The sequence below is a fragment of the Tachysurus fulvidraco genome, chromosome 23 (assembly GCF_022655615.1).
Source record: "Tachysurus fulvidraco isolate hzauxx_2018 chromosome 23, HZAU_PFXX_2.0, whole genome shotgun sequence".
NCBI classification, from domain to species: Eukaryota; Metazoa; Chordata; class Actinopteri; order Siluriformes; family Bagridae; genus Tachysurus; species Tachysurus fulvidraco.
The window spans coordinates 20,356,386-20,377,302 of NC_062540.1; the positions used below are offsets into that span (position 1 = coordinate 20,356,386).

Consider the following 20,917-nt stretch of genomic DNA (forward strand, 5'->3'; position numbering starts at 1 on the left):
GCTTTCCCCACACGTCCACCCAGTTTTCAGGGACGTTTTCATGGCTTAGTAGAAGCACAGATGGACAAATTACATCTTTAATTATACTTCATTCATTATAGTGGTTGCATTGAAAGCCCTTTAGTACTTATGGAAGCCATTACAGTGCGTTGGAAGCTATTACAGTCCCAGATGTTGTGGTGCTTTGGCAGGGTGTGTTATGCAATAGTATTGAAAAAGAAGAAGAAAAAAAAAAACCTCGGAATAGTTTTACTGTTAAACTTTAGCCTTTATTCTTGCATTCATTTTTCTTTATGTAAATAGAAATGTTTTAAATGTATTTATACAAATAGAAATGTCTACATGTGATGTATATTTGTTTTCTCAAATATCAGCGATAAAACGATGTAATGATTACAAATTAGTGAATATTATATTTGTTTTTTCATTGGTAAGAAATCACACACACACACACACATACACACACACACACACAGACTAAACTTCATGGTTTTCTTCTGTGAAGGTTTTCCACCAGATGTTGGAGTGTGGCTGATGATCTGTGATCATTCCCACGTATACAAATGTTTTAGTGAGATCAGACTCTGATGTTCAGGATGTTCTAAAGACTCCAGTTCCAGTTCATCCTAAAGGGGGTTAAATGGGGGTCAGTGGTGGCTCAACTGGTTAAGGATTTGGGTTGTGGGTTGAGGGTCGGGGTTCAAGCCCCAGCACAGCCAAGCTGCCACTGCTGGGCCCTTGAGCAAGGCCCTTAACCCTCCCTGCTCCAGGGGTGCTGTATCATAGCTGCCCCTGCACTCTGACCCCAACCTACTCAGTAGGGGTATGTGAAGAAAAAAATTCCACTGTGCTGTAAGGTATATGTGGCAATAATAAAGGCTTCTATGCCCCCTGTTCTAAAGGTGTCTAGTGGGTCTGTGTCCCAGTCAGTTCTATGTGCAGGACTCCCAGGTTCTTCCACTCCAATCTTCACCTCCACATTTTGGAACAGTGTTTGGAGTCAGGCTCTCAGATCCTGTAGGGAAACTGTAATAACATTGTATAAAGACATTCTATACAATTATGTTCTTTGAATTTTTGATTTCATGAATCCGCATGTGATGTGAAGTGAAGTGACATACGGCTAAGTTCGGTGACCCATACTCAGAATTCGTTCTCTGTGTTTAACCCATCCAAAGTGCACACACACAGCAGTAAACACACACACACCGTGAACACACACCCGGAGCAGTGGGCAGCCATTTATGCTGCGGCGCCCAGGGAGGAGATGGGGGGTTCGGTGCCTTGCACAAGGGCAACTCAGTTGTGGCCGGCCCGAGACTCGAACCCACAACCTTCGGATTACGAGTCAGACTCTCTAACCATTAGGCCATGACTTGCCCCAATTAGGCCATGACTTGCTCCAATTAGGCCACGATTTGCCCCATTAGGCCACGACTTGCCCCATTAGGCCACAACTTGCCCCATTAGGCCACAACTTGCCTCGTGGTGTGGTGTGATGGTCAAGGGGGGCACATACATTTGCAAATTTACAGCATTTTGGTCATATTTACAGCATCTGGTCATATTTTGTTCACTGGTTCTGTTCACTTCTTAAACCACAGTGCAGCTGATTGTTCGGTACTTTCCGTTTCTATAGTAACAGCACTAATAATAAACAGATAATAACGGAAGGAGTCTCCAGGTGAAGTTTCAGCAAACAAAGTGGAGAATATGAGCACATACTTTTAGCTATACTGTGTGAACGCTTTCGCAAAAGATGCTAGTTAGCTCTCTAGCTATATTTGGAAACATTTATCTGCTATTAAAAAATTAAGCTACTACAAATTTTATTGTTATTCTTAACCTTAAATATACTTAACTTCCTGTATGTGGATCTGACACGGTTCCTGATTAGCATTATAGCTGGTTATGACTACACTCGTAATACTTTGCCAGAGCCGGAGATTAGTTTTTGTTTTTTGTTTTTTGTTTTTTTACATCATCTAGCGCACTGTAGCGTAACTTTAACGTTATAGCGATTTCAGATATCCTTGTCACATTCTACAATAATCCCAATTAATCACTGCAGAGTGGGAATGAAAAACTAAATGAAAGAAAGCTAATTTTTTGCAAGGTATAAGCTGGAAAATCATGACCCTGGAAATCCCCGACGCTAGTGTTAATTAAATTGTCAGAAATTGAGCTGGCCTTTTGCTCTGTTCATGGAAATAAAAACTGCAGCACTTCATGATGGAAGACGTTGTTGTTGTTGATGAGTTTCCATAATTTTCTCGATCAGCAGCATTTCATAAAGTGGACTCCTCGACCCGTTAAATTACGTCTCTCCAAACGAAGCGCTTTGGCAATTAAACCGTTTCCAGCATGGCTTACTAATCTGTCCAAATGTCTGCGCTTTTTTTTTTGTTTTGTTTTTTTTTATAATGAAAAAAAAGCAAAGGCGAAATGAAAAGCCTTAACAAAGCCAGTAACCTGATATGGGTACAACAGCACTTAGGAAGCCATTACAGCCCCAGATGTTATGCTAATTTGCAATATGCGGGACTATTATGCGCACTTGGTACAAGAGTGCTTGGCTAAAATGTTCTGTGTCAACATTTCGAGATGCCATTAGCTGTCATTAGCTGTGATTCACTCCACAGCTAAAAAAGGCGACTTGGATAGAAAACAGGATCCTTTATACACAAGTCCTTTAGACGCTCATCCAGAGACGTACGTTGGCTAGCCATTAGTCATTCATTAGACACACAAGAGCGACACATTTAGTTTAAAAATCGAATTTCCACATGAACACGCTGAAATTCAGCGACATCAGTAGTGACTTTCTCTGACTGAAGCAGACAATCAGGTTTGGTTTGTATTTTTAATTCTTTATTTATTATTATGTTTTGGAAACATATTAGACTGCATCAGCTATTCAGAATTTTTATACTGAGGTAAAAAAAATGCCTGATTTACTGTGAGTTTGTGAAAACACAGTGCAGGCTGTTAGCGAGCTAATTTACCACAGGAAGATAACGTTATCTCGCTCGCTGCCAGGTCCGACAATAAAGTTGGCCACGCCGCACAGTGAGCATCCAGCACTCTGTGTATGAATATCAATGACCGGTGACTGATCTTAAAGTCTAGCAAGTTGGAAAAACAAACACAATGGAATTTATTTCAAAAATACAGAAAAGTTACCAATTGATTGAAAAGCATAAGAGTTCATTCCTTAAAGGTGCGGTCTCCGATTTTTGAAAGCCAATGTTGACATTCGAAATCACCAAAACAAACACGCCCCTAACCCAAACGGGTCCCACCCCTGTATCGATAGCTCCGCCCACACATACATACATAACCCAGGCGACTAATAGAAAGAAACGTGTCTTTATCATAGCTGAAGGGAAGAACAATAAGATTGTAGATAAACAAACAAGCAAAAATGCCACACAAGCATAATCATGTAAAGGACAAAGGCATATATTAGTTCTGTGTAACAAAGCAAAACCAACGTTACTCACCTATCGAGAAGGAAAAAAGCGCCTCGGCGTCTTAAGTAAAGTCGGCCACATATTCACAGGTTGGAGTTTCCCGAGTCGATAACTCCTGAGCTAAACGCTGTTACTACACAAAACGCGGTTGTAGCTGCCTCTCTACATTACTACGATAGAAAAGAGGTGTTATTTGTGTAGTAACAGCGTTTAGCTCAGGAGTTATTGACTCGGGAAACTCCAACCTGTGAATATGTGGCCGACTTCCTGCTCCTTCAGTTCTCTCCAGTGCTGGAAAGCTGATCCTATATTAACACGTCCTACTTCTTTCCTTATCATAAGTCTTTCTTCTCTTTCTTTCTTTGTTTTTATCCTCCATGTCAACGTTGAAACCGCTTTCTACTAATGTCACACATGCTCACTGAACACTCTCTCCGTCCATACTGACAAGACCCGCCCCTTTCTGCTCATTGGCTACATGTTTGTTTTGATTTTTGTCCCGACTCAGTTTTCTGAAGCATTTCTCAGAAATCGGAGACCCCGCCTTTAAATTCTTTTGAGAATAAATTTCGGTGTAGAAACTAATCCGTGTGTGAAAGAGACAAAAAGGCGCCGCTAAATATTTACTGAAATGTTTGAGATAGGATTGAACAAATAGCACACAAGTGTTATTACATCATAAAGTACAACCACCAATCAGGTTTCAGGTTAGTGTGTTTCAGCAAATGAAATCCATAAAACATGGAATTCCCTCAGGTTGTTGGGTAGAACGTGTTTCTAACTTCCGAATTCGGTGAATTTCGGCCTCGGTGAAGGAGGTGTGGCTTCTGTATCTGTCAGTCTCACACCTCTCTCTGATAGAGGTGTGGCTTCTGTGGCTGTCAGTATCAATAAAAGGGGCGGCTTTTGTTTCTCAATTTTAGCGAAGGCAGCGGAGGAGGCTTGGCCTCTGTGTTTGATCTCTGTGAAGGAGGCGTGGCTTCTGTGTCTGATCTCTGTGAAGGAGGTGTGGCTTCTGTAACCTGTCAATCTCAGTGACTGAGGTGTGGCTTTCATCAGCTTTAGGGAAGAAGGTGTGGCCTCTGTACTTGTCAGTTGCATTGAAGAAGGTGTGGCCTCTATGTCTGTCAGTTATAGTAAGAGAGGTGTGGCCTATATCGGCTTGTGACGACAACAGGTGTGACCTCTGTATTAGTTTCAGTGAAGAAGGTGTGGCCATTGAACGTGTTGGCTTGTCAAACTCTTTATGATTATCTTGCTCATTCAGCACATATTTTTATCCCAAGTCTCTTTAAACTGATGCGAGCAGCTGAGGGTTCACGCCCTCACTCTCAACATCAACAGCGATTTAATCTCACAGCCGTGTGATCAGTAGTCCAGAGCCCTAACCGACGAGCCACACTGCCCAGTCCTTCCCATCTCGGTCACAGACATGCTATTAAGGGACTTTTGGTTTAATAACCATCTGTAAAAACAGCAATATTTGTAATGGCTTTGTTCAAGACGAGTCCAGCGAGAAACAGGAGGTGCTGAAGCAGCAGTGGGACGACGATTGGACAGCAGACAGTGCGAGAATGAGAGGGAAAATGAGCGAGAGAGTGAAAATGCAATGTCAATGTGACAGACCGTTGGACGCCAAGTCGTCTCTGATGGCAAAGAGACAAAAAATGAGGGGGAGAGAGAGAGAGAGAGAGAGAGAGCATGGCAAGTTACAACATGTAGTGTTTCATCTTCTGCTTCTGTTGTTCTGTTAGTTTTGGGGTTTTTTTCTTAAACAAATACGATTTCATTTCCTTTACAATATTCTTTGTACCTCCTACTTTTTTATGACTACTTTATCTGACCCAACTGATTTCATTACCTTATCATCCGGATCAGTCTATTTTAAGAAGCTCCACTGATAATTGCAAGAAAAACACTTTTTATTAAACAAAACAGTTGTCATAAACCTGCCAAGAGAAAACATTAAAATACAAACAGTGCAAAATACCACAATGTCCAGAAAATAGACTGAAAATTCATTTAATCTCAGTGAAGGAGATGTGGCCTCTATGTCAGTTACAGTGAAGGAGGTGTGACCTCTGTGTCAGTTACAGTGAAGGAGGTGTGGCCTCTATGTCAGTTACAGTGAAGGAGGTGTGGCCTCTATGTCAGTTACAGTGAAGGAGGTGTGGCCTCTATGTCAGTTACAGTGAAGGAGGTGTGGCCTCTATGTCAGTTACAGTGAAGGAGGTGTGACCTCTGTGTCATTTACAGTGAAGGAGGTGTGGCCTCTGTGTCAGTTACAGTGAAGGAGGTGTGGCCTCTGTGTCAGTTACAGTGAAGGAGGTGTGGCCTCTGTGTCAGTTACAGTGAAGGGGGTGTGACCTCTGTGTCAGTTACAGTGAAGGAGGTGTGGCCTCTATGTCAGTTACAGTGAAGGAGGTGTGGTCTCTGTATCTGTCAGTTACAGTGAAGGAGGTGTGGCCTCTATGTCAGTTACAGTGAAGGAGGTGTGGTCTCTGTATCTGTCAGTTACAGTGAAGGAGGTGTGGCCTCTGTGTCAGTTACAGTGAAGGAGATGTGGTCTTTGTATCTGTCAGTTACAGTGAAGGAGGTGTGGTCTCTGTGTCAGTTACAGTGAAGGAGGTGTGGCCTCTGTGTCAGTTACAGTGAAGGAGATGTGGCCTCTGTGTCAGTTACAGTGAAGGAGGTGTGACCTCTGTGTCAGTTACAGTGAAGGAGGTGTGGCCTCTGTGTCAGTTACAGTGAAGGAGGTGTGGTCTCTGTATCTGTCAGTTACAGTGAAGGAGGTGTGGCCTCTATGTCAGTTACAGTGAAGGAGGTGTGGTCTCTGTATCTGTCAGTTACAGTGAAGGAGGTGTGGCCTCTGTGTCAGTTACAGTGAAGGAGATGTGGTCTTTGTATCTGTCAGTTACAGTGAAGGAGGTGTGGTCTCTGTGTCAGTTACAGTGAAGGAGGTGTGGCCTCTGTGTCAGTTACAGTGAAGGAGATGTGGCCTCTGTGTCAGTTACAGTGAAGGAGGTGTGACCTCTGTGTCAGTTACAGTGAAGGAGGTGTGGCCTCTGTGTCAGTTACAGTGAAGGAGATGTGGTCTCTGTGTCAGTTACAGTGAAGGAGGTGTGACCTCTGTGTCAGTTACAGTGAAGGAGGTGTGGCCTCTGTGTCAGTTACAGTGAAGGAGGTGTGGTCTCTATGTCAGTTACAGTGAAGGAGGTGTGGTCTCTGTGTCATTTACAATGAAGGAGGTGTGGTCTCTGTGTCAGTTACAGTGAAGGAGGTGTGGCCTCTATGTCAGATACAGTGAAGGAGGTGTGGCCTCTATGTCAGTTACAGTGAAGGAGGTGTGGCCTCTATGTCAGTTACAGTGAAGGAGGTGTGGCCTCTATGTCAGTTACAGTGAAGGAGGCGTGGTCTCTATGTCAGTTACAGTGAAGGAGGCGTGGCCTCTATGTCAGTTACAGTGAAGGAGGTGTGGCCTCTATGTCAGTTACAGTGAAGGAGGTGTGGCCTCTGTGTCAGTTACAGTGAAGGAGTAAAGTAAATGTTTAAAGTGACCTGTCTCAACTTTTGTGTTTTTCCAAACCTTAAAAAATAATTTTGTTTGTTTTTTAAATTAAAGTTTTAAACTACAGGTCGTCAAACCAAATTGTCTGGAATTGTTGAAAGACGAATATAAGCGAAGTGTGGAACAATGAGACTAACAATAAACATCAGGTTTGAGAGCTAAATCCACGCTTGTTCCTTTTTCCTCTGTGCGTGTCGTGTGTCGACTGCCGGCGTTTGCAATACGCGCCTTTTTCTCCAGCACGTCACCCATTTCCCTTTAAAAACGGCAGCAGAATAGGCCGAGTTTAATGAATTTTATCTCCACCTACACACTTTTATCGTTCTTTTTTTTTTCACTCCATTCAAATTCTGTCACAGCTACGCTTTCTTAAAATGGCCTTTCTTAATGTATGATATTTTCCATCGTGTAACAAAGGGATTCTTTATTTCCTTCTGTTTCCAGGAGAAGGGAAAAAGTTGTACTCGGCAAGAAGGAACAAAAGGGCTCGGTAGGACGGAAGGGGCAATGAAGAAAGGGAGAGAGAGAGAAAGAGAGAGAGAGAATAATAAAGCCGATCTGTCTATCTCTTCACCGAGGAAGGGAAAAAAAAGAAGAAGCAAGACTAGTTTGCCTTTTTATGAGTTTCATTAAGAGCATTCAAATTCTGTCCTTTCACATGTAACTCTCTGGGGTGAAAAAATGGCAGCTTGGAAGCAGAATATAAAAATATGTTTAAGAACAGAATATAAATATAGGTTGGGGAGGTCAGAAAGATCCAGGAAGATGCTGAATATACTTATAGTATATTGGTGTTTATTGGTTTTATTATATCGTCATATACTGTGTGCGCGCTGGGTGGCAGTTTGGCTGCGGGGCAAAGTACATAAAAGAAGGAAAAATGAATTAAGAAGAAGAAAAATCATACTTTGTGTCACTTTGTGCACAGAGCCAAAGGCGATCCATATTTTTCTTTGGCAGCATGGCTTTCCGTCGGATTGTGAAACTTGAAAGAGGAAGTTCAGGTGCTTCGGGTTGAAGATTAGAACCTTGAGGTGTTCCTGGGACTGCTGAGCTTTCACACTTACTTACTTTCGTACCAGATCCTGGTATGAACAAACACGTTTTCTACACTAATGCTAATGCTAATATTATTGATAAGAGATAAGGTGTTGGGATCGTGAGCAGCAGACGTGGAAGATGCCAGGACTGTATGGGATGTGGTACTGGAGGTGTTGGGCTACCAATCGGAAGGTTGTGAGTTCGATTCCTACGTCCACCAAACTGCCACTGCTGGGCCCCTGAGCAAGGCCCTTAACCCTCAATTGCTCTTATGTATAAAAGCAAGATAAAATGTAAGTCGCTCTGGATAAGGGCGTCTGCTGAATGCTGTAAATGTAAATGAGAATGAATTAAAGTCTTTGTCTTTAATCAGATCCCAAATCTAACCAGTTGAGATTCAATCCGAATGAAATGAAACACTGCAGTCGATTACTGTTTGTGCTCGTTTGGAGTTTTTCACATGTCGAGCATCAAATCTCAAACTCAGATTAGCTAAAATAATCTCCAAACCAACAAGCTCGCTACATGTGTCCTTGCTGTTGTCTCCGATTTTTGAAAGCCAATGTTGACATATAAAATCACCAAAACAAACACGACCCTAACCCAAATGGGTCCCACCCCTATTTCGATAGCTCCGCCCACACATACATACGTAACCCAGGCAACTAATGGAAAGAAATGTGTCATTATCATAGCTGAAGGGAAGAACAATACGATTGCGGGAAACTCCAACCTGTGAATATGTGGCCAACTTCCTGCTCCTTCAGTTCTCTCCAGCGCTGGAAAGCTGATCCTATATTAACACGTCCTACTTCTTGTCCTTATCGTAAGTCTTTCTTCTCTTCCTTTCTTTGTTTTTATCCTCCATGTCAATGTTAAAACCGCTTTCTGCTAATGTCACACATGCGCACTGAACACTCTCTCCGCCCATATCGACAAGACACGCCCCTTTCTGCTAATTGGCTACATGTTTGTTTTGATTTTTGTTTAGTTGTCGGCCCGACTTAGTTTTCTGAAGCATTTCTCAAACAACGGAGACCACACCTTTAAGGTTTAAGTTTTCCGGGGGTTTTTTTTTGTCATCATTCCACACCCGCTCGCCGAAAAACCATCCAATCAGCTTTAGGCAACAAATGACATGGTTTAACTGATTTAATTTATTAAATTTAAGTACATCTAAATGGATTTTATTCACTTACACCCTACAACAAGGTTCGCGCACATCAGCGATTAAAACAGCTAGATGATTTTGTTCCAATAAAAACACCATTAAACTCTTACTAAATATGTGAAGAACAAGCATCTGGTTGTGTGTTGAGCTTTTCAGACAGATTTATTAGACTAAAGAAAGCCTTGGCTGTAGCTTGTTAAGTGGCTTGAAATGTCAAGCTTTCCTTTTTTTTTTTTTTTGCAGTTCTATTGATTTTTGTCTTCATTGTGAATGTGAAGTTTGAGGAATTATCAAACCTGTTCTGAAAAACACTCGTCATTGTCAGCAGAGAAGGATTTAAAGTAGGCAGGAGGTTTTATTCAACCCAAATAGGGCAGTGATGGTGAAGAAACATGTTCTCTGTGTCCCAGGGGTCCCTCTGGGTTCTTCATTCATTCATTCATTCATTCATGGGTTCATTCATTCGTTTGTTCGTTCATTCAATCATTCTCTCACTCACTCATTCACCTACTTATTCGTTCATTCACTTTTTCTTTCTTTCTTCCTTTCTTTTTCTTTTTTATGTTAATATTAATCAATTCATTCATTCATTCATTCATTCATTCGTTCATTCATTCGTTTGTTCGTTCATTCATTCATTCTCTCACTCACTCACCTACTTATTCATTCATTCACTTATTCCTTCTTTCTTTCTTCCTTTCTTTTTCTTTTTTATGTTAATATTAATCAATTCATTCATTCGTTCAGTCCTCACTTCATTTTTTGTAGCCTTTCTTTTTCTTTCTTTCTTTTTTCATTCTTTTTTCATTTCACCATTCGTTCATTCATTCATTCGTTCATTCATTCTCTCACTCACTCACCTACTTATTCATTCATTCACTTATTATTTTACTCTTTCTTTCTTTCTTTCTTTCTTCCTTTCTTTCTTATTCTTTCATTCATTCATTCATTTGTTCATTCATTCATTCGTTCATTCATTCGTTTGTTTGTTCATTCATTCATTCTCTCACTCACTCATTCACCTACTTATTCGTTCATTCACTTTTTCTTTCTTTCTTTCTTCCTTTCTTTTTCTTTTTTATGTTAATATTAATCAATTCATTCATTCAGTCCTCACTTCATTTTTTGTAGCCTTTCTTTCTTTTTCTTTCTTTCTTTTTTCATTCTTTTTTCATTTCACCGTTCGTTCATTCGTTCGTTCGTTCATTCATTCTCTCACTCACTCACCTACTTATTCATTCATTCACTTATTCTTTTACTCTTTCTTTCTTCCTTCCTTTCTTTCTTTTTCTTTTTTAAGTTAATATTAATTCATTCATTCATTCAGCCTTTCTTTTTCTTTCTTTCTTTTTTTCATTCTTTTTTTCTTTTCACTATTTATTCCTTCATTCATTCATTCTTCACTTTTTTTGACATGTTCTTTTTTCACTCTTTCTTCTTGATATTATTCATTCATAAGACTCTTTCTTTCTTTCTTTCTTTCTTTCTTTCTTTCTTTCATGCAACCATGAGCATCCAGTAATAAAATGCCATCCGTTTATCTTTTAAACGTGTACAAAACTTTCTTTTCTCTGCAAATCTAAATGAATAAGAAATAAAGTTTTTTTTACTTTAACAAACTGTTAGTAAATTCCGTGGAATAGAAACAAGGAATAAAACATTGTGATGTAGGATGCTGATTATTTTCCTGGAACAGTCTGATCCACTGATTTATTCCTTTGTAGCTCGACTTTATTACGGTGTAGATGTTGATCAGGAAGCTCGACAGAAACTGATCATGAAAGCGAGAGATTCTAAAGATTTCCGAATCCTCGGTGGTTTCCAGCGGCTGCAGAAGGACCGAGGCTTTTGGGTGGATTAATGCGATTGCGTCAGCTGGTGTAGTTGTGTTTGTGTCTCTGTAAGAGAGATGATATTAAAGAAAGCAGACAGCTGTGTTGATTTTCTGAACATCACGGTGCCATGTTGTGAGTGTTGGTGGAACCTGTTGTGTGTTAGCGTTCAGCTGTTCTGAAACTCCACGGTACTAAATGATGAGTGTGTGAAGGGGGGAGAGAGGGAGAGAGAGAGAGAGAGAGAGAGAGAGAGAGAGAGAGAGAGAGAGAGAGACTAATCTAGTGTGATGTGTAGTGTGAGCACTATGTTTGTCATTCATTCATTCATTCATTCATTCATTCATTCATTCATTTGTTTAGACAAAATCCATGACCACATTTTTCTTTCTTTCTTTCTTTCTTGTTTATTCATTCATTTATGCATTTTTCTTTCTTTTTTCTTTCTTTCTTTCAGAGAGAGAGAGAGAGAGAAAGAGAGAGAGAGACATCTGTATCTGTCTGTCTTGAGTGATGGATAGCAGACTAACCTAGTGTGATGTGTAGTGTGAGCACTATGTTTGTCATTCATTCATTCATTCATTCATTCATTCATTCGTTTAAACATAGACAAAATACACGACCACTTTTTTCTTTCTTTCTTTCTTTCTTTCTTTCTTTCTTTCTTTCTTTCTTTCTTTCTTTCTGAGAGAGAGAGAGAGACATCTGTATTTGTCTGTCTTGAGTGATGGATAGCAGACTAATTCGTTCATTTAAACCTAGACAAAATCCATGGCCCAAAATCCATAATTCTTTCTTTTTTATTTTTTTATTCATTCATTTATTCATTTTTCTTTCTTTCTTTCTTTATTTCTTTCTTTCTTTCTTTCTTTCTTTCTTTCAGAGACAGAGAGAGAGAGAGAGAGAGAGAGAGAACAGGGTGAATAAGGCAGACTGAAGTTTTTAATGAACTCAGTGACTGTGTGTGTGTGTGTGTGTGTGTGTGTGTGTGTGTGTGTGTGTGTGTGTGTGTGTGTGTGTGTGTGTGTGTGTGTGTGTGTGTGTGTGTGTGTGTGTGTGTGTTGAAGAACATGGCATTAATGTGTAATTACGTGTGAATGTAAGTTGCCATTCAGTGTGTGTTGAACTTCCTCATCTCTCCTGATTGCTGTTAATTACTCTGATAATACGTTACGGCACGCGGCTGTCGCTCACACGCCACCATTAACACCACGCAGCGCTAAAACAATGCAGATTAGCATTTTTAATTCAAAACATCTTCATCTGAAGGATTTATCTACGACCTTCACACGATATCAAGCAGCAGCATCAATCAGAACTCGTGCTCATGTGACTTCATTTCACACCAGATGCCTTCAATATCAATATCAACACCAGTCACTAGGACTGCAGCTGATAGACATGTTGGAGAAAAAGATGAGTGAAGGATAAAAACTACAGAGAACGAATAAACGAACGAATGGATGAACGAATGAATAAATGAATGTAGAGACGACGGTGTATTGAAGATGAAAGAAAGAAATCGTGAGAAAGTAGAGAAATAAAAAAGCTAATAAATGGATGGATGGATGGATGGATGGATGGATGGATGGATGGATGGATGGATGGATGGATGGGTGGATAAAAATAGTAACAAGAAAGACAAAAATTACTGAAATTAACGGAAGGATGGATGGATAAACGATCTAGTTAACTACAGATCTACTTCCTGTTCTGTCAGTGCTAATGTGTGCTAACGTTACCTTACCCTGATCTCTGGAAGATATTTAATTTCTTTTTAGTCAGCTTGAGATCCTTCGTTGTCAAATTCTGGGCACATTTTCGAGGTTAAATTTCAGCAGAGATAAACAAATATTACCATTATAACTGAAGGTGATGATAAAACAGGGCTCTCAAGTTTCTCAAGGCAGCTCAAGCCCAGCCATTTTCAGGGTCATGATTGAGGACAATGTCCCGTCCAGAGACGAGCTGTTTCGTTTTGAGGTTTTGTTCAAACCGACCATCGAAAATACCCTCGCTAATGAATATGTTTTTTTATTGTTTGTTGTGTTAAATCTTACCCAGATTGTGCTGTTTTCTGATTGGCTGTTGTGTAGCCTCTTTTTTTTTTTTTTTTTGATTGGCTGATAAGTGTCAGACTCGACTAAGAACTCCAGGGGAGACGTGCTTGATTCCTGCCCGGTTCCATAGAGACAGCGGTGCAGACTGATACGTTTTGGGCGCTGCCGCTTATATATGATAAATAGTCAAAAAGTTTTTCTGCGTGAGAAATACGATGTAGGCCTCACACCTCCAAGGCCGAGGTTCTATTCCCGCCTCCGCCTTGTGTGTGTGGAGTTTGCATGTTCTCCCCGTGCCTCGGGGGTTTCCTCCGGGTACTCCGGTTTCCTCCCCCGGTCCAAAGACATGCATGGTAGTTTGATTGGCATCTCTGGAAAATTGTCCGTAGTGTGTGAGTGTGTGTGTGAATGAGAGTGTGTGTGTGCCCTGTGATGGGTTGGCACTCCATCCAGGGTGTATCCTGCCTCGATCCCGGATGACGCCTGAGATAGGCACAGGCTCCCCGTGACCCGAGAAGTTCGGATAAGGGTAGAAAATGAGTGAGAAATACGATGTGTGGCGGGACATGCGAGACGGTCACTCTCAAAGCGTGACACTTGACAGCCCTGATAAAGGCAGCAATTCTGTGCCGAACAGTCAGATGTCCGATTATAAGGAAGTCATTTTACTGTTCGTCTGCTTGCTTTCGGTTTTTGTGGCTAAATAAGAACTAATTTGATGAAAAATGTATTTGCGATCTGAGTGTTTTTAATTTTACCACACACCTGTGGTGTTTATATTAGATACTATACTCTCTGTCACACACACACACACACACACACACACACACACGGCCTCAGGTTCAGAGGTTCCTGCAGTTTCGAGTGTTTCTGAGCGAGCTGCTGCATTTTCACTCAGGCATCACAGCAGGATACTCAACTCACCAGCATGACATCTAATTCCTATATATTAAAGCTGTAACACATCAGGATCGCTTCTGTTTACTGCAGCGAGGGTCTGTGTCTCTGTCTGCATCTGGGTTTAGTCCAAAAGTGGGTGTGGCCTTTAGTCCTACTGGAAAATACTGAGGAACAATCGAGACTTTTCAGCAGGTTTTTCCTGTTCCTCTGTACCTCTGTAACATCACTGCAGGTCATAACTGGTCTCAACTAGGATGTATAAACCTATTTTAACCCACTGCACCACTGAAGAGGCAGTTACTAAGAAAGAAAGAAAGAAAGAAAGAAAGAAAGAAAGAAAGAAAGAAAGAAAGAAAGAAAGGTAGGAAGGAAGGATGGGTGGATGGAAGAAAGGAAGGCTGGATGGAAGGAAGGGTGGATAGAAGGAAGGAAGGAAGGAAGGAAGGAAGGAAGGAAGGAAGGAAGGAAGGAAGGAAGGAAGTATAGATGGATGTATAGAAGGAAGAAAGGGTGGATAGAAGGAACGAAGGAAGGAAGGAAGGAAGGATAGATGGATGTATGTACGGATGGATGGAATAAAGAAAGAAAGAAAGAAAGAAAGAAAGAAAGAAAGAAAGAAAGAAAGAAAGAAAGGAAGGATGGAAGGAAGGATAGATGGATGTATTTGAGGATGAAAAGAAAGAAAGAAAGAAAAGGAAGGATGAAAGGCCCCCCTTCATTCCTCCGCCGTAATGAATAAATGAATGAATGAATGAATGAATGAATGAATGCTGCGTATTAATCAGTCGTACCAGAAGTGTTTGATTTTTTTATCAGTAATTAACATAAAATTACACAAACTCTGTGATATTCTGAGAATCTTGCCATTTTTCATCGCACCCTCAGGTCTACCAGCACTGCTACGACCGGTCCCACCATCTCTCAGGGTAAGAAGGAGCTACACATCAACACTCCTCTCTGTTTCTGCCACCGAGGTGGTGGAATAAACTTTCTCTAGATGTCTGAACGACTGAATCACTGACTGTCTTCAAACAACCAGTGAAGACCTACAGCTTCCTGAAACACTTACACTAGCTCTGATTTTAAAAAAACGTATATCATAAAGAATCGTGTGCTTGTGATTTCACCTGTTCATATAGTTTACTGCAAAAAAAAAGAACAAAATCTCATATTTAAGAAAAGTAAAACCTTTTTATTGCCGAATTGACAAAAAAACTTATATGTTGATCACCAAAGCTCGTTCCTGACGAGGCTCATTTGCATATTGCGAAGCCAGAAAACACCATAAAAGGAAGTGAAAGCTTGTTCCGGATGAAGGTCATTTGCATATTGCGAAGCCAGAAAACACCATAAAAGGAAGTGAAAGCTTGTTCCGGATGAAGCTCATTTGCATATTGCGAAGCCAGAAAACACCATAAAAGGTAACGTGCACTGACAGCTGAGAGCACGAAATGAACATTCAGGGTAAAGATGAACGATATTTTAACTCACTTCTCTGTTAATAAATATTTATTTGTATATTAAAATATTAAAAAATAACAGTGTTTTTGATGGAAACTCCAAAGATTGACAGTATATTTAAACTCGAATATATATTCCAGATCAAAACGATTATATGGTTTGAAGTTTAGTGACATTTACACACACACACACACACACACACGCACGCACGCACGCGCACGCACACGCGCACGCACACACACACACACACACACACACACACACACACACACAGGCTACAGATGTATTAGGCATAAGGTACGGTATTCATTCATGCAGTATTTAGTGAGATTATTATTACATATGGTAGTAGATGTGTTGTTCCTGTGTGTTTAAACATTTATACGTGTGTGTGTCGGTTTAGTGCGTAGACACAATGGTGGGTGTGAATGTGTAATGTGTACACGTCCATTTATTACTCAAATAAACACAGTGTATTTAGGGGCGGTTATGGGTTAGCATGAAAAGGATTAGCTTGTTGATTTCTGTATACTGTGTGTGTGTGTGTGTGTGTGTGTGTGTGTGTGTGTGTGTGTGTGTGTGTGTGTGTGTGTGTGTGTGTGTGTGTGTGTGTGAAATAGAGAGAGAGAGAGAGAGAGAGAGAGAGAGAGAGAGAGAGAGATATGGATCTCTTTATAGAGATCTAATTCAAAGTAGAGTGAATAAGAAGTGATGTTTTTGAACAAAAGAGAAAATGTGAATAAAATTGTGTGTGTGTGTGTGTGTGTGTGTGTGTGTGTGTGTGTGTGTGTGTGTGTGTGTGTGTGTGTGTGTGTGTGTGTGAGACAGACAGAGAGACATACAGACAGAGAGATCGGAGTGAGTGACTTTTTTTTTATTGTGGGATGCCGTTTCAAAAGAAAGTGCATGAGCGCCCCCTTTTGGACAAAACACACATTTATCTTCCAATCGATGATGTTAAGATACATTTTTAACTAAACAAAAATATAAAAAATAGATAAAATAGAAAAACATAAGCAGCTTGTGTCCATCTAAACTAATGGAGAGCTTATAACGTGTCTTAGCTTCTATAACATTAATAATATGATTAGAACGGTAAATTATTGAACACTGATATTGAAGTTTCTTGTACAGACAATAATTAAAGTCACAATTCATTTTTTATTCAAATTATAACCTGATTTATCCGTTCTTTGACGATAATAATAATAATAATAATAATAATAATAATAATAATAATAATAATAATAATAATAATAATACAATTTGAATCTATAGCAACAGCTCGCTCACAGGGACTTGTACAGTCCTTCACATATATTAACATTGATAAAAAAAAAAAACATTGCTTAGAAGTTAGTGGAAGGAGTCTCCAGTGTCAGTGCTAACAGTTAGAGGTAAAGCTGTAACTCAGCTTTCCGGCATGTTCAAGACAGTTTCTTGGGTTACAATCCATATGAGTTTTATTAAAATCACGTGTCCGAGACATACAAAGCCAAAACGTAGACAATAGCAAGCAAGGTCACAAGGCAAAGAGTCAACAAGGCAAACAAATCCAATGGGGCAAAAACACAGAACGCTAGTCAAGAGAAAAAAACAGGGCCTTAAACGAGAAAACAAACTTGCTTGGTTTGGTACGCAACAGAATTTTTGCATTTTTGTTTTAGTAACTTCAAGAGGAAGGTGAAGGAAAGGAACTAACTTATCTCACAAAACATTCAAAGATTTGTCGCCCTTGTGCAAATAAAAATGATAAAATAGCTACTAGGGGCGGCACGGTGTCTTAGTGGTTAGCACGTTCGCCTCACATCTCCAGGGTCGGGGGTTCGATTCCCGCCTCCACCTTGTGTGTGTGGAGTTTGCATGTTTTCCCCGTGCCTCGGGGGTTTCTTCCGGGTACTCCGGCTTCCTCCCCCGGTCCAAAGACATGCACGGTAGGTTGATTGGCATCTCTGGAAAATTGTCCGTAGTGTGTGAGTGTGTGAGTGAATGAGTGTGTGTGTGTGTGTGCCCTGTGATGGGTTGGCACTCCGTCCAGGGTGTATCCTGCCTCGATGCCCGATGACGCCTGAGATAGGCACAGGCTCCCCGTGACCCGAGAAGTTCAGATAAGCGGTAGAAGATGGATGAATGAATGAAAATAGCTACTTACTACTTTATCCCTTGGAAGCATATGGAGTGTTTCATTCATCTTGTGTACCAGGATCAGGTCTATGTTAGCTGGAAGCGTGTATTCGGTGTACATAAGTAATTGGCTAACCTTGTTAGCGGAGCGAACAGATCGATCTGTGGAGCGTGTACTCGAGTTTGCTCCGGATGCAGCTGTGTACAATTACACAAACGACAAAAAAAAAAAGATTTTACACAGAACATCTGGAAAGAAGGAATACAGGAAGTGTGTATTACAACCAGGTTTCTTGTTAAATTGGGTCACATTGCACCAACAATATAAACAACTTGTTGGGGTTCATTAGGATCAGATTCAGATCCAAGACACATAAAGCAAAAGGTGGTTTGATGGTTCCATGGTTCTTGGTGCCAGTTTTTGTATTTCCTGAAACTCCTGATCTCCTGAAACTCCTGATCTCCTGGGATTTTCACACACAACACAGTTTGTGCCACTAGAATTTACAATAATCGGGGTAAAAAGCAGCAAACATTGAGTCTGGTGTATTTCTGTGTTCAGAAACCCCTTGTTAATGAGAGAGAGGACAAGATGCTATGGACAAACCACTTGGAGCTGTGAGGAGCAGAAACGTCTTTCAGAAAAATCTCTAAACAAAAACCAGCAGAAGATCACACTTGTCAGGCAAGAACAGTCACTTCATGAGTAAAACTCCTCAAAGATTTAGCACAGTTTGACTAACTGTGCTACTGACACTCCTGAAAACAAGAACTGACTCCTGAGACTAGAAACTGTCTCCCCAGAACAGGAACTGACTCCTAAGAACAGGTACTGACTCCTGAGAACAGAAACTGACTCCTGAGAACAGGAACTGCCTCCTTAGTACAGAAATTGACTCCTGAGAACAGAAACTGACTCATGAGAACAGAAACTGACTCCTTAGTACAGGAACTGACTCCTGAGTACAGGAACTGACTCCTGAGAACAGAAATTGACTCCTTAGTACAGGAACTGACTCCTGAGAACAGAAATTGACTCATTGAGAACAGAAATTGACTCCTGAGTACAGAAACTGACTCCTGAGAACAGGAACTGACTCCTTAGTACAGGAACTGACTCCTTAGTACAGCTACTGACTCATGAGAACAGAAACTGACTCCTTAGAACAGAAATCGACTCCTGAGAACAGGTACTGACTCATGAGAACAGAAACTGACTCCTTAGTACAGGAACTGACTCATGAAAACAGAAACTGACTCCTGAGAATAAGAACAGATTTGCAGGAAGACTTGAGGTTGTTCACATAGTAAACAGTGGCATCTCTAATAAAAGTAACCAGTGTTTTCATCGTTCTGACCCCCAGAGTGTTAATTCGATCAGATTCTGGTACATTACTCGGATGAATCGGATGCTAATCTGTGGCATGAAATAATGCCCGATGTTTTAGGTCGAGTGCCTCCACCATACTACAGAATTGCACCATGTCTACAGAATCTTAAACACACACATACACACATTCACAGGAGCCGATGATGCCACAGGCGATATCTCCCACTCTTCATCCACATCTTGCAATTCTAATTAACACACACAGATACCTGCGAAACGAAGAGCGTCGACGGCGGCACGAAATTAAAGATGCATAAAGATCGCATATGGAATTTTCAATCGCGATCACTTCAAAGTCACAATCCTGAGTAAAACTCCTCAAAGCTTGGCACAGTTCAAAGTATAAAAGAGTGTTTATAGAGTGGAAAAAAAAATGTCTTCAAAGCGCAGCGCTTCTTCTGTTAAATTGTCACAGATGGTGAGTTTGTCTCAGACACACTGACAGCATCTGTGCTTATTTTATCACTATGTGTTGCATCTCGGACGACTTTTCGGAGACGGCGGACGCCGCCGACGCCATACACTGTTGCTAATGAAGAGTTTTCCAGAGTAATTAGATTAACAGAGACAAGCCGGTATTTCACCAACTATTTATACTTGTGAAGATCTTCTCTTCTGGGAGGATTTAATGGCCTCCATCCAAAACCCCAGGACTGAGGAAGACGAAATGATTCTGATGAAGGCTCGTTTTTGAGAGCCAAAGCTTTAATAGATACTGGAACTAATCGTAAATGGAAAACAGATGATATTAATATGAATGAAAATGAAATTGGGGCATAAAAGCCATTATTATCGGCAATATTTTATTACAGCACAGGGGAATTCTTTTCGGTTGGGGTCGGAGCGCAGGGGCAGCTACGATACAGCTCTCCTGAAGTAGGGAGGTTAAGGGTCTTGCTCAAGGGCCCAACAGTGGCAGCTTAGCAGTGCTGGGGTTAAACCCCAACCTTCATATAAACAACCTTAACCACTTGAACCACCACAGATCTCACATTATACCACGCACTGTTGAATACTGCATTCTGATTGGTCAGAAGGTTTCCTGTATGCGAACGCACTCGTTCTAACACCTCGTTGTTTCTATGGTGATGACTTACGGACGTTCGACCTGATCAGATTTGTCTTCAATTACTCATATGTTGATTTTTTTTTTTTGTTAAGAGATATTTACCTTAAGTTTATGGAAAGCAGCGAGTTTACTTTTTGCTGTTTCTCGGCAACAAAACAAGCCGTGTTTTTTTGTTTGCTGGTCGTTTTTTTTTGTCCTTTTGCCGTTTTCAGACCTGCGGATCTTTTCGAGACGGAGACTTAAACTGGGGGCGATATTACATATATTCTCAGAGATGTAAGTAAAGTCTTGGTCAGTGTGTTTCTGTTTATATTCTGAGGCTCTGCTCATCCAGCAAGATGATGGTCAGCAGCTCTGTGAGTTTATTCTGGCTTTTTCAAAACAACAGTGTTTTGGAAAAGAGCCTTTTATTTATTCATTCGTTCATTCATTCACTATCGCTTATCCGAACTTCTCGGGTCACGGGGAGCCTGTGCCTATCTCAGGCGTCATCTGGCATCGAGGCAGGATACACCCTGTACGTGGTGCCAACCCATCACAGGGCACACACACACACTCTCATTCACTCACACACACACACACACTACGGACAATTTTTCAGAGATGCCAATCCACCTACCCTGCATGTCTTTGGACCGGGGGAGGAAACCGGAGTACCCGGAGGAAACCCCCGAGGCACGGGGAGAACATGCAAACTCCACACACACGAGGCGGAGGCGGGAATCGAACCCCCGACCCTGGAGGTGTGAGGCGAACGTGCTAACCACTAAGCCACCGTGCACCCAGAGCCTTTTATACTGTATACTACATAAATATTATATGGTTAAA

At 41.0% G+C, this 20,917-nt stretch overlaps 1 protein-coding gene across 3 annotated transcripts in view; it reads left to right on the forward strand.

Moving 5' to 3' along the window:
• The first annotated feature begins 14,953 nt into the window (after positions 1–14,953).
• Positions 14,954–20,917, forward strand: part of LOC113651798 (TLD domain-containing protein 2-like) — an 18,487-nt gene continuing 12,523 nt past the window's right edge. Inside the window, exon 1 of one of the 3 annotated variants that reach the window (XM_047807067.1) lies at positions 14,954–15,466. The gene's annotated coding sequence lies outside the window, so the exon portion shown is untranslated. Of the gene's footprint in view, positions 15,510–20,917 lie in introns of all 3 variants that reach the window. The other 2 variants (XM_047807069.1, XM_047807068.1) reach the window with 2 other exon arrangements.